Below are 13,974 nucleotides of genomic sequence, written 5' to 3' on the forward strand. Positions count from 1 at the left end.
ATGACATTTCCTTTCTTACATACTATGTCTGTCTTGCCTATTTAGATTGTAATCTCCTTGGAGCAGGAAATGTCTTATGCAGTGCACTATGCAATGGGGCTCTGAGCTTGGTTTGGACTCCTATAAATGAACAATAAAACAACTTTTAAAACATTTCTCATTTATTCCTTATAAAAAACATAGTTGTACACTATAGGCCTGCTCCAAGTCTCACTGGAGACAGTGAGAATCTTTCTATTCACTTCTAGGGGTACTGTCTCAGGCCCTATGCTTGAATGGGTATATATATTTGTGTGGGTGACTGTGTGCTCCTCTGACAGTGATCTTCAGTGGCATTAGCTTTAATCTGGCAGCAAGTCAGATACTTGCTGTCATCCTTGGGTGGGAGGTCACCAAAAGAAGTACAAGAAATGTTGAAAGCAATTCAATTAACCTTTTGCCCTTCAGTGAAATAAAAAAAGAATGATTTTATATTTATCTAGAACCTGCTCACCTGGAACAGAGGGAAAATCATAACACACTTGTGGGTTCCAGGAAGATCAGTGCAGTACCCCACTGCCAACTCCAGTATGCGTTCTAGCCTTTCACTGTCTATAGGCCTGATACTGCAATCTGATCTATGCAGCTGCACCCCAACATGCCACAGAACCCTACAAGTTGATCCTCTTGTCTTGGAATATCCATGAATCAGTGTAAAGAGAGCGAGAGGGGGGCCAGAGGCTTGCCTCCTCTCTGCTCTCCTTTTAGCATCCTGATACCTGTGTGAAGCATGATTGAGCAGTCCCCGCACCCCAGAAATGCGAGGAGTGCAGGAATTGCTATTGTGAGAGGCCTTAGCACACCTGCAAAAGTGGCAGGTGGTTGCTCAGGGAGTTCTACTCATTTGCATAAGATTCTCCCCTCCCAACTGCAGAAGGAGCAATGGTCCCTTGTGTAGCGAGTCAATGCAGCTGTTAGGGGTCATGCACCCCATATTGCTATGTAAGCTGGCATCAGGATTTGGGATATTGTTTGTAATTAGCAGGGGTTTTTTTAAAAAAAGGCTCAAACTTATTAAATAAAAAGCAAAGCTAAAAACACGATGGATGATGATTTTTAAAAAGGGTCACTGTGTTGCTGATGCATTTAATGTCTCCAGGTAGTGGGACAGGAGGTCATTAGGAAGCTGTCTAGGCTAACATCCTGCCAAATTGGCCATCATTGGTCCTGTGTGAATCAGTCATTCCTGGGCTCATTCAGAAGTGTTCTGTACAGTATATTCATATCAGTTTAAAGCTGTGAATAAACATGAATGTAAAAAGGAACTGAAAAGCCCTGAAATAAACTGAGGCCAAGTTTTTTAAAAAATGGTGTCTACAGTTAAACTTCACTAAGTTCATATTTAAGAGCCTAAATCAATGGCCTGACTTTCCAAAGGGCTAAGGCCCTAGCCACTCCTACTGGTTTGAAAGGAGACCTCGGGGTGCTCAGCATTTTTGAAAATCAGGCCACTTTTTAGTTACTTAAATATGGATGTAGATGTGTAACTTTAGGCACAAGTTTTTAAAAATTGTGGCCACAACCTTTTAAAGATAAAACAAATTGGTAATAGCAACATGGGCCCTGCTCCCACTGCCTTGCCTCTTGAGTCATTCACAGCTGTATGAAGTGGGTGTGACATGCTGCCCTTCCGATCTGATAGCATTTTACCTTCACTTTGCACAGGTGTAGATGACTATCCAAGGTGCAAAGCGGTAGAAAATCAGGATAGATTAGTGCATAGATTAGCAGGGCATCCTGTTCTGGGGGCAATGCTGATTTTTGTGGGTTTCAGAAGCTAGGGGGAACTTTGCAGGCAGGTGAAAAAATGTTATTACAGGCTACTGTGAGTTGGAACAGGAACACTGTGTTCTTCTGACAGATGGTTGAATGACATTCTCTTCTGAGAGATGGAGATGGGAAGGGGGGAAGGACAGGACATTTCGATATACCATTTTTTAAGTTTTAGCTGAGTAATGTGAACTGAAAAGCATTAAAATCAGTACATTAAAATTACTAAACATCCATTCTTGAGAGATATTGAGCAGTGGATAGCGCTGAGTGTTCTCAGCGTCCATCTGGTCAGATCCTGCTCTGTTGAAATCAGCGGGAAAGCTCTCATTGACTTAGAGAGATCAAGATAGGCCCATAGACTTCAGTGGGAGCTGAGCATGCTTAACACCTCCTAGCAGGATTCAGCTCTAGCACAGACACACAAAGCACAGATGTAAAAAATTACAGAGAAATATATGATCAGAAGAACCGGCCTCAACAAGACAAAATTCTGAGCCTCAAAATGTTTGGTGGTGTTTTTGTAAGCCACTGCACAATGAGTTATACATGCAGTGGAGTTTTGCTATTGACTTCTTTGGGGCAAAGATTTCATCCTTTGCTCAAGTGCTAGAGTGCTGCTGATCAGTTGTAGGTTCAAATCTGCTGTTGCCCTGTGATGAGGGGTTGGTTTGACTGTTATAAAGACAGATCAAGGGTTTGGTTTTTCAAAACTCTTTTACGTTGGGGGTGTTCAGGGCTTTGATTTAGCTCATCAGAAATCTCTGAATGATTTGCGAAACATCAAAACAGGTTCAGATAGTTTGACACCCCACCTCCATCCAAAGTTTAGAGGTTTTCATGTCTGGGCTTTGGCTAGGGACTGACTTTTATTTTGAAAGGATGGTTGAAATATCAGTTCCTCCTCCACTTGCCAGCAACCAGGACCCAAGTTCAGAATGCTGTGTTTCCTCACTACAGATGATGGCATCGTAAGCATCTACAGTTCGTCAGCATAGCCGAGCTGCATTGCCTTCATTCCTCGCACTGCTTTAGATGCCAGTATTGTCTTTGACAGTTGCAGCAGGAGCCCAGGCCCCTGAACCCACCTCCGGGTAGGTAAAAAGTTTTGGTTCAACTTTAATTCAAACTAGGTTGGTGGGTGGGATGAAGGAAGAGCTCAACCCCTCTTTCCCCCAAGCATTTCTTTGTGGACTTGTTTCCTCGCACATCGTTAGTTTTGAATATGAGACAGCAAGGAGAGTGAGGAAGAAATTTGAGGAGCCTACTTCCAGCTTTTTTATTATTATTATTATTTATTTATTATTACATAGCCGGAGCTCGCTACCAGTGTTTTATTTCTCTTTCCTTGCTTCACTAAACCAAGCAGGAGAAATAAACACATGAAAGACAGAGCGGAACGAATATATGCAGTTTAGCTCCTAGACAAGAAAGAGAAAGAATGAGTAAATTAGGAGGAATCAATTACTTATTTTGACGGTCCACTCAGGCCCGTTCTGTGGGGAATATCACCGCATTGTTTTTGTTGTTGCACTAATTAGCTCTCCATCTCCTTAGCCCATTGTGCGCTGCCGTGAAGCTGGGTTCCTGCACTGCAGTGTTAAGAAATTATGATTACCCTTTACTGTGCAATGATTAGTTATTTCACAGGCTACATGGACCCGCTCTGCAGTTGTCACACTAACTCTATCTTGTGTATTGTTTTAATCCTCTGCTCCCTTCTGCAGAACTCAGTTCTGCCACAGGGCAGTTAGTGAATGTGTGTGTGTGTGTCCCCTACTCTGACTTCACTACTCTTTGAGCTCCGACTGGGGGACACCAATCTCCCTAAACAACAGTAGGGTCTATAGTCCTGTTTGGAGCATAAAAGGCACATGTTTTAGAGACTGTTATCTCTTGGTCTGCCATAGCTTTTCTGTCATCATGATCTGAGACGAGGCCTCAAGCTGCTCAACAGTAAACTCCTCTGGCTAGTTCAAGGACAGCATCAGTGAGTTTCAGATGGAGTCTAATCCATTCCTCCACAGCTGGCAGTATGATTACTGTATATGAGACCTTGGAGGTAGTGAGGCCTCAAGGGAATTGGGGAGGGACATGAGATGCGGGGAGGGTAGAAGAATCCTCAGGGATTCAGAGGGGAAGGTAGGATGAGGTGGCAACCTACAGAGAGAGTCTCTTTCTCAGCCGGGAGGCATTCGTGTTATGCTTTGTAAACCTCTTAAGCAGAAGGAGAGGTAGTCACATTGGTGTTTATACTGCAGGCCCACCTGGGCTCTCAAGTCATTGTGTTAACAACACTCCTCCCACCTGGGAGCAGCCAGTCAGCAGTTTTCATTTCCATGCTCTGCCTGTATGTAATGGAACCCCCCCTTTTTTTATGGACGAAATGTTTATCTAGGGTGAATGATCTCACCACATTCTCTTTTAGGTGAGTGTGTGTGTGTACATGGGTGGATTGGAAGAGGAAAGGTTTGCTTTTCAATCAGCTTTTTGCAGTTTGATATGAATTGTGCAGCATCTAAAAATGGCTGGTCTTCATTAAAAATAAATTTAGAAATTAGTGGCATGACTGTTTGGGCATCTGATAATATAACTATCAGCTCAGCTTTGGGTTTGGTCCTGCAGTCTTTTCATTGGCAAAGCCCTCCCTGACTTCCTGCATGCAAGTGTCAAGATCAGGCTCTTTGTAGCTATCTCAGCTCATGAGTTGCTGGACATTAGCATTGAAAGGAAACATCTGCTGCCCTGTTCTTACCTACAGCCTTCCATGAGGGCAAAAAACAAACATTCTCAAAGGCACAGTGGTTCGTGCCATACAGCTGCTGTTGGTACCTAGATTGTTGTGATGTCTGCCCCATGGCTAGAAAGGAAGGGCTTAGTTGGAGAAATAATCGAAAAAGCCTAGTTTATCATTTTCTGGGTAGTTCTTAAAATTGGACTTTGCCAACTTTGTAACAAATTTATGAACATTTTGTGTCGTGTAGCGATTGCATAATTTATTGACTAAACGACTTACAGGAGGCAGAGAGGTTTTACTGCAAACAAGTGAAGGATTTGTCATTTTCATAGAGCAGTGCTGTGGTCACCAGCATAGATTACAGCCAGGTCTTAAAATAATGGGGAGTGCAGTTTCCCCCTCTTCTCGTTGGGCAAGCAATGCCCCTCTGGACCCCTCTTCTGTTTCAGTCCACTTTCTTTAGAGCTAAACAGGGCCTGCATCCATCCAAACTTTGGGGGCCTCCTATTCAGGTTCTTCCTCACACTAAGATAGATTCTTTCCCTTTCTGCCTGGCTCCTACTAATAAATCCTCCTGAATGTCTTCCCCTTAAATGAGGCAGCCTAGATGGTAACCCAAATTACACTGGGACACCATCTGCTGCCCAGTCTCTGATTCACTCATTATGTGTTACAGTCTCAACTAAAGGCCACAGTTATGATTGGGGATCCTATTGTGTTAGGCTCTGTACAAAATTCAGATCACCCTGCTCTGGAGAGTTCAGTCTGTTTATTTTATTTGGTCGTTAACATCATGATAACCGAGCACCTAATCTAACTAGACAAAGGATGGAAGGAGAACCAGAAGCACAGAGGAATGAAGTGATTTGCCCAGGGCCACAGAGTAGTTCAGTGACAGAGCCAGGACTAGAACCCAAGTCTCCTGAGTTCCAGTGTGCTGGCCTAACCATGTTGGAAACTAATGGTGGATGATGAATTCTCACTGAAAAATCTGAAAAATGGGGAAAACTATGTTAATTTTGGAGCAGACTCTACCCATATCTTTGTAGAGAAGTGTTCCTTGAGAAATAGAAACTGGGCAAGGGGCAATCAGTCCTAAGTGATGGATGAATACTGTTCCAAAGGGATAGGAGATAGATCATAGAATCTCAGGGTTGGAAGGGACCTCAGGAGATCATCTAGTCCAACCCCCTGCTTAAAGCAGGGTCAATCCCCAATTTTCCCCCCAGATCCTTAAATGGCCCCCTCAAGGATTGAACTCACAACCCTGGGTTTAGCAGACCAATGCTCAAACCACTGAGCTATCGCTCCCGCCCTTAGAATCAAAACTAGCTCTGATGTTCCACAGTGGAGAAAGTGCAACTGGCATGTAGAACCCTCACCTGTCCCTAGCCTTTCTTCATTAGCCTCCGCTGAAGGGAAAATGCATTGCCTGGAGCAGATGGAACTGTTCACTGTCAACTACTTGTCCACTGGATTTTTCCCCCCTCTATTTGTGAATTGCCCACCAGAACACAATGATTTTTACAAGTGTTTGCTCTTCTTGGTGGTTTGAATAATAGTTTTCATTAACAAATTAGGGCTGATGGATTCTGACAAGCTGTTTGTAGCGAGGACTCCTTCCAGTATTCAGTGCTCAGAACACAGTAGTTTCCATGTGTGATCATCCAGCTCACATGACCTGGTTTCTGTTCCCTGATCGGATGACGTAGCCTTTATAAACAGGAGCAGAGCCTGAAAAAAACACTGTGGCATTTTATCCCTCAGAGTGGAAACATGACAGATAGGCATAGAGAATGCGAAGACATTTTAAATTCTCTCTTGTCCCCCTTTTCACTAGAGAAAGCATGAGATCTGGCTATGTACATAGCTAATTTCAAAACAGTAGGGTGGGAGAGACCAAATATGAGCCAGATTCACTGGCTATTCAGCAGACTTTACGTTCACTTTGCTCTTGTTCTAGTCACAGCAAGTAATTGCTGTGGGCCCATCTTTCCTAACTGGTACTGCTATTTCTTGCCTACTCTGCCCTTCACCCCGTCCACCCATACTCCAGGAAACTAACAGCAGCAAGGCTATGGCTCCTCCCTCCCAGCTGCCCTCATATATGGTGCTGATACAGTACAGTGCTGAAGGCTGTAGGCAGGGGTGAAAGTAAAATTTCTCTCTTACTGGTACGGGGGGAAGTTCTCCCGGGGCGGGGCCTCGGGCCGAAGGGGCGGGGCTGGCGGGGGGGTCAGCATTCCCCAGCCAGCCTGCCCACGCCGCCCGGGGCTCCAGCGGCAATTTAAAGGGCCCGGGGCTCTGGCCAGCCCTGGGGTAGCTGCTCCTTTTGCCCCCCCCCACCCCCATCAGCAGGGTCCTTTTGCAGCGGCAGTGCTTTAATGTCACTGCCCCTTTTACCCCCCCCCCCATCCGCCTCCTTCAGGCGCTTTAAAGTCAGCAGTATGGGCCGGTACGGGAGGCTACTTTTTACCGGTACGCCGTACGGGCCCGGACCGCCTTACTTTCACCCCTGGCTGTAGGTGGGATGCAGACCCTCTTAAGACAACTAGGCTAATGCAAAGGAACCACAGGGTAGGTACAATCCCCACCCTGCAAAAAACCTAGGGGACAGCCCTGGGAGGTCCCATGGGTGGGATGAAGGATGGAGAGGGTGTGGCTGGGGTGTTCTTATGCCCAGCAACTTTATGCCTTTCCAGTGACTCATAGTGCCGTTACAGTAAGGGTGCAGTTTAGGTTAGCCCTCAGAGCTGAGCTAACCTCGAATAGAGAGCACATAGCAGCTCCCCTGTTCCCGTAGCAGCCCAAGGATGAATCTCCAGGCATGAGACCTTTCTACTGTTTGAGCATCACCCCTCACCGAATCAGACTCTGGTTCGATAGAGCTACTTGCAGAGCAAGGTAGAATTCATGGGAGCAAGGGTGGCCAAATCTCTCTTTCATCGGTTTTCTCATTCGTCCTGCCTCCTGGCAGCCTCACTCCCACACGTACACAGCCAGTATATACACTTGCTGAAAATACAGGGCAGCAAATCTGAACCTGACCAAAAGAAATATTTTACTCTGTGACTTTTAATTTAATTCAGTGGAATTATAGACCGTGAACAGTCACTGAAATAAATAATAGGCATTTTTAAATGCATTTTTGTGTTCCTTTGGAGCATGAAATAGAGACTGTTTCTGAATGTCAGGTCATTTTATCAGAGGGACAAAAGGTCTTTTCCAGTGTGGTAATTCCTATTAGCCTATGTACTAGAAGAAGAACAGGAGATTAAGTTTACATGGGAGTGAACTAAAGAAAGCCCAGTGAGGATGATCCTTTTGCGTCTATGGTGCTTTCCCTCTGACTGTGTCAGAGTGCTTTAAAAACTTTCATTCAATACCGCATGAGATAAGGGACTTCAGTATCCCCATCATTACTGATGGGGGGGCGGGCAGAGGGAACTGAACTACAGCGAAAAATAAGATACTTATGTTAAGTCATGAATGGCAGCACCAGGACTAGAATCCAGATCTCCTGTCCCCCACTCTAATGCCCTGCCTTCCTTGTGGAGCTTTATTTATATTTGCCGGTATCAGCTGGAATGGAAGGAGAACTAAAAGGGAGGAGCGTATCTACCTGAAAACAGGTTAGCCAGGCTAAATACCATGCATCTGAGTGGTCTGATCCAACTTGGGATCGACCCTTAACCCCCACCTCCTATCTTAGAATTCCTCTCCCCCTATGTGAGCCCCTTTATCCTTGACTCCTCCCTCCTTTGACAGGACATACACTAGCCAGGGCTATATAAATCAAAGCCTGGAATCAGGAGAGTTAGAATAGATGAGAAGTGCCAGTTTCTCAGGAAAGAAACAAGACCACATGGAGATCGGAAGAGTGATTGTAGCTTCATTACAGGGGCCGTTTTGCCATTGAAACAGGTTATTGCCTGTCACAAGCTGTTTTTACTTTCCAACTCCCAGCAGATGCAGGGGTTGGCCTGACATAGAAGCGATCTATCCCTGTTTTGTCCATCTCATACCTCTACCTCTATTCGGTGCTTATGGATACTTACAGGTGCAAAATGATACTTCATCTGAAAAATGTGTCTCAATTATAAGGGAGGATGAGAGGGAGAGGGTGAAGATTCTCTCAGTGGCCCGCACCACTGTGAAACTGTAACAGGACTAACTTAGTCACATAAAAGTCTAAAGCCAGGCACTAACTCAGACCATGAAGAGAGGCTCCTGTAGTATACTCTTAGTGGAAACGCACCCCTTTATTTGGACCACATTTGGATTCAGCCACCAAATCATATAGCTGGTCAAAATATCTGAATGTTGAGCTTCCAATTAAAGTTTTCATTGAAACTTCAATTCGCGATGAGAAAAGTCTGCCCGAAATTTTCAGTTTTTTGACTGTCAAAAAACTTGAATTTGTTTTCTTGATGATCCAAAATTTCAATAAACCAATAGAAAATTTCAAAAAGCAACTGATCCCTCCATCGAATCCCAGAGGAGAAGGGGAGCAGAGAAGGAATTATAACTCCCTGACTCACAGTTCTCCAAGGACAACATACACCCCTACATGCTGCCCATAATCTGGGCTAGAAGAAAAAGAACAATGTAGTCCTAGGGAATCTTTTAGGGGCAGGAACCTCATTCTGTCTTTATGTTGTCTGTAAGGCACGTGCCACACTGTTGCTCCTATGTTAATACCTGTTGGACCTGTTACTGGTAGAGTGAGTACATCTTACATGGGTATGATTTGATGAATGCTATGTAACGACAGTGTGCAGTTCCGATCAGCCTCTGCAGACTCCTTTGAATCACATTTGGTCATAAAGTCTAGCAGTACTTTCCATGTAACTTGCACTTTGGTTCAGAGGCATGTACTGTGTGCACTTTGTTAGCAACACAAAAAAATATAACTTGACATTATTATTTACAGTCTTTGATGCTACCTCAGTGCCCTTAGTCCTAATTCCAGTGGGTAGATTTCCCTTGTAGCCAGAATCTGCATGATCACTCACACAGGTAGGCCCATTGACACTGGTGGGATTACTCACACGAGTAAAGGCTACTAGTTAAAGTAAAGGTTGCAGAATTGGATTCCTTAACTGGAGATAACATGTCAAGGAGTTTTCTGCCAAATAATAGGAGCTATCTCCAAGCACTGGCACGATGGTGAAGATCTAATTTTCATTTTGTATTTGAGAGTGATGTAGAAGAAACTTGCAAATGACAAGGCAGTTGAAATTGCCATAACTCTTTTAAAAAGAAAATGTGTATGTAATGTGTGTATAGATATCTCTAATCGGTTCCCTGGCATTCTGGAACAAATCACTATACAAATCAACAATGAAGAGTATGGGCCAGATTCTCAATTGTGTGCATCAGGGTAGCTGTATCTAAGTTAATGGAGCTCAGCTGATGTTACACTAGCTCAGCTTTTGCCACCCCACCCCCCAACCCTAATTAACTAAAACGGTTTTTTCAGCCCAGCTCACGCTGAGTAAGCTGCTAGTCTTTCAGAGGAAAACATTTCTGTGTACACTCTGTCTGGGAGTATCTCATTCAGGAAAATCGACTCATTTTGCTTCTGAAATCCATCAGCATGTTGTTGTCTTAGTAGAATGTAGCAGTGAATGGATTAATTAGCTTGAATGTATAGGTCTACATTTAAAAAAATCCAGGAAACGTACTGGGCTTGTTTACACGAACAGTTTCTGAGTTGTGGTTTTGCTTTCTCCACATACTTGGGAAGTGAAGTAGCACTCGTGATCAAACTTACATTTATCAAATGGGACAGCATTCATAAAATCTTGATGATTTTCAAGACATAGTCTAGAACTAATATGTACTATTGTTTCAGTCTGTATTCCTGTTCCTTTGTCGTCTTACTTCCACTCCCTAATTCACTTATCAGAGTAGGAGTGACTATATCACTCACAAAGACCTTCTAATTTCAATTTCAGGTCTAAGTTCACATCTTTAAATTATATGGCTCTTTCTTCCCTATTTTAATTCATTACAATGATTATGTATCACAGCTATTGAATATTCATCATTATCATCACTCCCATAAACACAATGATCATTGGGGCACCATCATTGATGAGCAACCAACCAATTGTCTCCACCCCTGATGATTGTGTGTCAGTGCTTGAGTCTCCGTGAAGTCCATTCCTGTCCATTCTTTTATGCTGTCAATCCATCTCTTCTGTCTACCTCTTCCTCTGTACTGTCCCTTGGAAGATGATCTTGGATAGGCCAGACGATCTTGTTACATGGCTGTACCACTTCGGCTTGCACTTTTTCACGGTCATCAGGAGGTCTTCATATGACCCAGCACATTGGGTGATAATGTTGCAGACTTCTTCATTAGTGACGTGATCGAAGTAGGAGATGCCCAGGATTTTACGGAAGTATCTCATGTCTACTACCTGTATTTTCCGTTCAAGTTCTGCCATAAGGGTTCATGTCTCGCACGCATACAGAAAAATGAAGATGACCAGTGCGTGCAGCAATTTCAGTTTGGATTCCAGGGAGATGTTCTTGTTCCTCCAGATTGGCTTTAGCTTTGCCACTTTTGCTGTTGTTTGCACAGTTCTTGCCAGAATTTCTGCCTCTGATTCTTCATCAGTGATGATTGCCCCCAAATATTTGAACTGTTTCACTGTCTCCGGCTCTTGTCCACTGACAGTGATATGTGAGCTGATCCTGTCACTATTGAATATTATGTACATTTTATTAAACTATTGCACATAACAAATCAGAATTAATTAAAATACTGTAGAGCAATATGACTATAGCTTCTTCCAGATAAACTCTCTTAAGGTTAATGACAGATAATACATAACATCAGAGAGAGGGATAAATTAAACATCCTGGGCTGGGGAAAAATTATATATTTTCAGCTGTATTCTGAAAAGTGATGGATGCTAAATGAATTACAGAGATGTAGGCAGGTTGTTATTTTATCTTGTCAAAAAAATTCCATCAAAACTCTTTCAATGAAAAATTGAGTTTTCTATTAAATGAAAATTTTCACAGAAAGTATCTGCTTTCCTTGGGAAAAAATATTTATTTTTTTTTTAACCAGAAAATCAAAAATCTCAAAAATCAAAACTTTTTGGCCAAATCCCCCAAATGTTGGGATTTTCAAGTTTTCCTTTTTTTCCTTTTTTTTTTTTTCAATAAAAAGTCAATTTTCTGGGGAGAGAAGTAAAGACAGATAAGGTTTGTGAGATAGTGGTTGGGGGAGGATATGTATTTGTTATTACTGAAAGATGTCCTGAAAAAAGACTTTGGGCCAAAATGTTGACATTTTGGTGAATAAAATTAAAGTTTAATAATCCTGAATGGCTTTGTCTACATTTGGAGTGCCTTAGGGCTTGTCTGCCCTGGCAATTAACAGCACTGCCATTTTCTTGCTTAGGGGTGTAGAAAAAACACCCCCCTCAGCACAGCAAGTTGCAGAGCTGTAAAGCACCAGTGTAAACAGCACTGGGAGCCGCGCCGCTCGTTGAGGTGGTTTCTTAGAGCACTGGGTGAGCTCTGTACCACGACCACACAAAGCATGTTAAAGGGCTGCCAGTGTAGACTAGCCCTTACACTGTACCATATGGTAGGTAACTTTCACTGTTGACGTGGCCAATAGGAAATTCCTCAAGTAGACTAGAATTATTCATTACAAATTGAGGCTTTGATTCTGTGAACATTTAAGCCCATGTTTAACTTTGAAACATGAGTATCTACCTGGGCTTCAGTGGGACTAGTCACATGCTCCAGTTAAGTAAGTGTGTGTGTGTGTGTGTGTGTGTGTGTGTAAATTGGGGGCTTCACTTCTTTTTTTGGTTGAATCACTTGCAATCTGATCTCATTTTCTTTGAATTTATTCATAAAACCTAAATGCTAGCTGAATAATTTGGATCAATAAGTTTCACACTAGGGGCTGTTCACTGTATGTTTTCTTCGACTAATTGCGATTCATGTTGCATGGTTGATCCATTTCCATAGGTTACTTGGTCCTACTAAAGTATCCCTATTCAGGACAGGGTAAATCTCACTAAAGTCAAAGTATGTGCTTAAGTGCTGTCCTGCATTGGGGCCTGACTGAGTGAAATATTTTGAACTTGGGAATAATGAGGAACAAATAGCAAATCATGGAGTTCAAGTCTTAATTTTCAGACAAGTAATCACCTGTGCTGAAATTAGTGAAAATCTTGGGACTTGCAAGCATTTATGCAAATACCTGGCATGTGTTCAAATAATTGCAAATGATTAATAATATGACACCATAAATCAGCATGAACTGAGCGGAGTCTGCACATCTGCTTGTAAAATATTAATGGGTCTTGGTTTTATTGTGTTTGAGTGCTTTATTTGTACCGGGGCTTGCCGGTCCTGAACCCCGACACCTGTCGGCTTGTCAGTTCATAGCCCCAGCACCTCTGGGCTCCCAGCCAACAGCCACTGCTCTCCAGCTGCCCAGCTCTGCAGGCAGCACCATCAGCAGCAGTGCAGAAGTAAGGGTAGCAATATCATACCATTATTATCCTTGGTAATGACCATAATATCATCGCACATTCAAAGTCATAACAAGTGTAAAATTTAAATCATTGCTTGAGCCCCAGCACCTCTTTCATTACAAATTAAGCACCAGTGTTTAACTATTCTACCAGCTCTAGAACAAACCCATAATGTAGAGGGAACAGATGGGGGAAGGAGGGAAGAGTCTAAAAACATCATCTATCCTTCCTGAAGAAATAACTCAATCCAAGGTCTATTTCTCTGGCTGCAGCTGAAATAAAATCATTACAGGGTCCTGGGGAGGTCATACATATAATATATAATCTTACGCCCACACAAAAGCAATCCAGCTTGCTCTGTTTTTCATCTTGGCCTTAGGCCAGCGAAATATTCCTGTATAAAACTGACAAGATCTAGTCTTTGTGTCCACTCACTCAGAGCCAAAATGAGTGACTGACGCCTCCTCTTTGTTGTTTTGTATGCATCAGCTTGAGGGGGAGGGGGAGGAAAGGTGTTTCCTGATATCCTGAATGTATTGAGTCTAATCTAATGAAAATGGAAAGAAGGAATTAAGAAGCTGCAGCAACACTGCCGATGCATCCGTGAGTCTGGTGGTGGCAACACACATGACTCCAGCAGCCTGCACAAATTTTCTTCGAGGAATAAATTAGCAATGACACCACCTCTGTTGCTGGTTCAGACTCTGTCTTTCCCTTTTCAGTCCAGTTTGGTTCTGAAGTCTTTCTCATCAGCTCTACATCTTGGTTTTTTTTTTTTGTTTGTTTGTTCTTTTTAAAGCTGTCCTGTATTTTTAGCAGTGCCAGAGGTTAACTTTGTTTCAGTTTGCTATTATTTGTCCATCTTTCTTCTGTTGCTTTTATATTTATTGTTGCTTTTCCTTACCTCCTTTT

Source organism: Eretmochelys imbricata, chromosome 1, assembly GCF_965152235.1.
Source record: "Eretmochelys imbricata isolate rEreImb1 chromosome 1, rEreImb1.hap1, whole genome shotgun sequence".
In the NCBI taxonomy this organism is placed as follows: domain Eukaryota; kingdom Metazoa; phylum Chordata; order Testudines; family Cheloniidae; genus Eretmochelys; species Eretmochelys imbricata.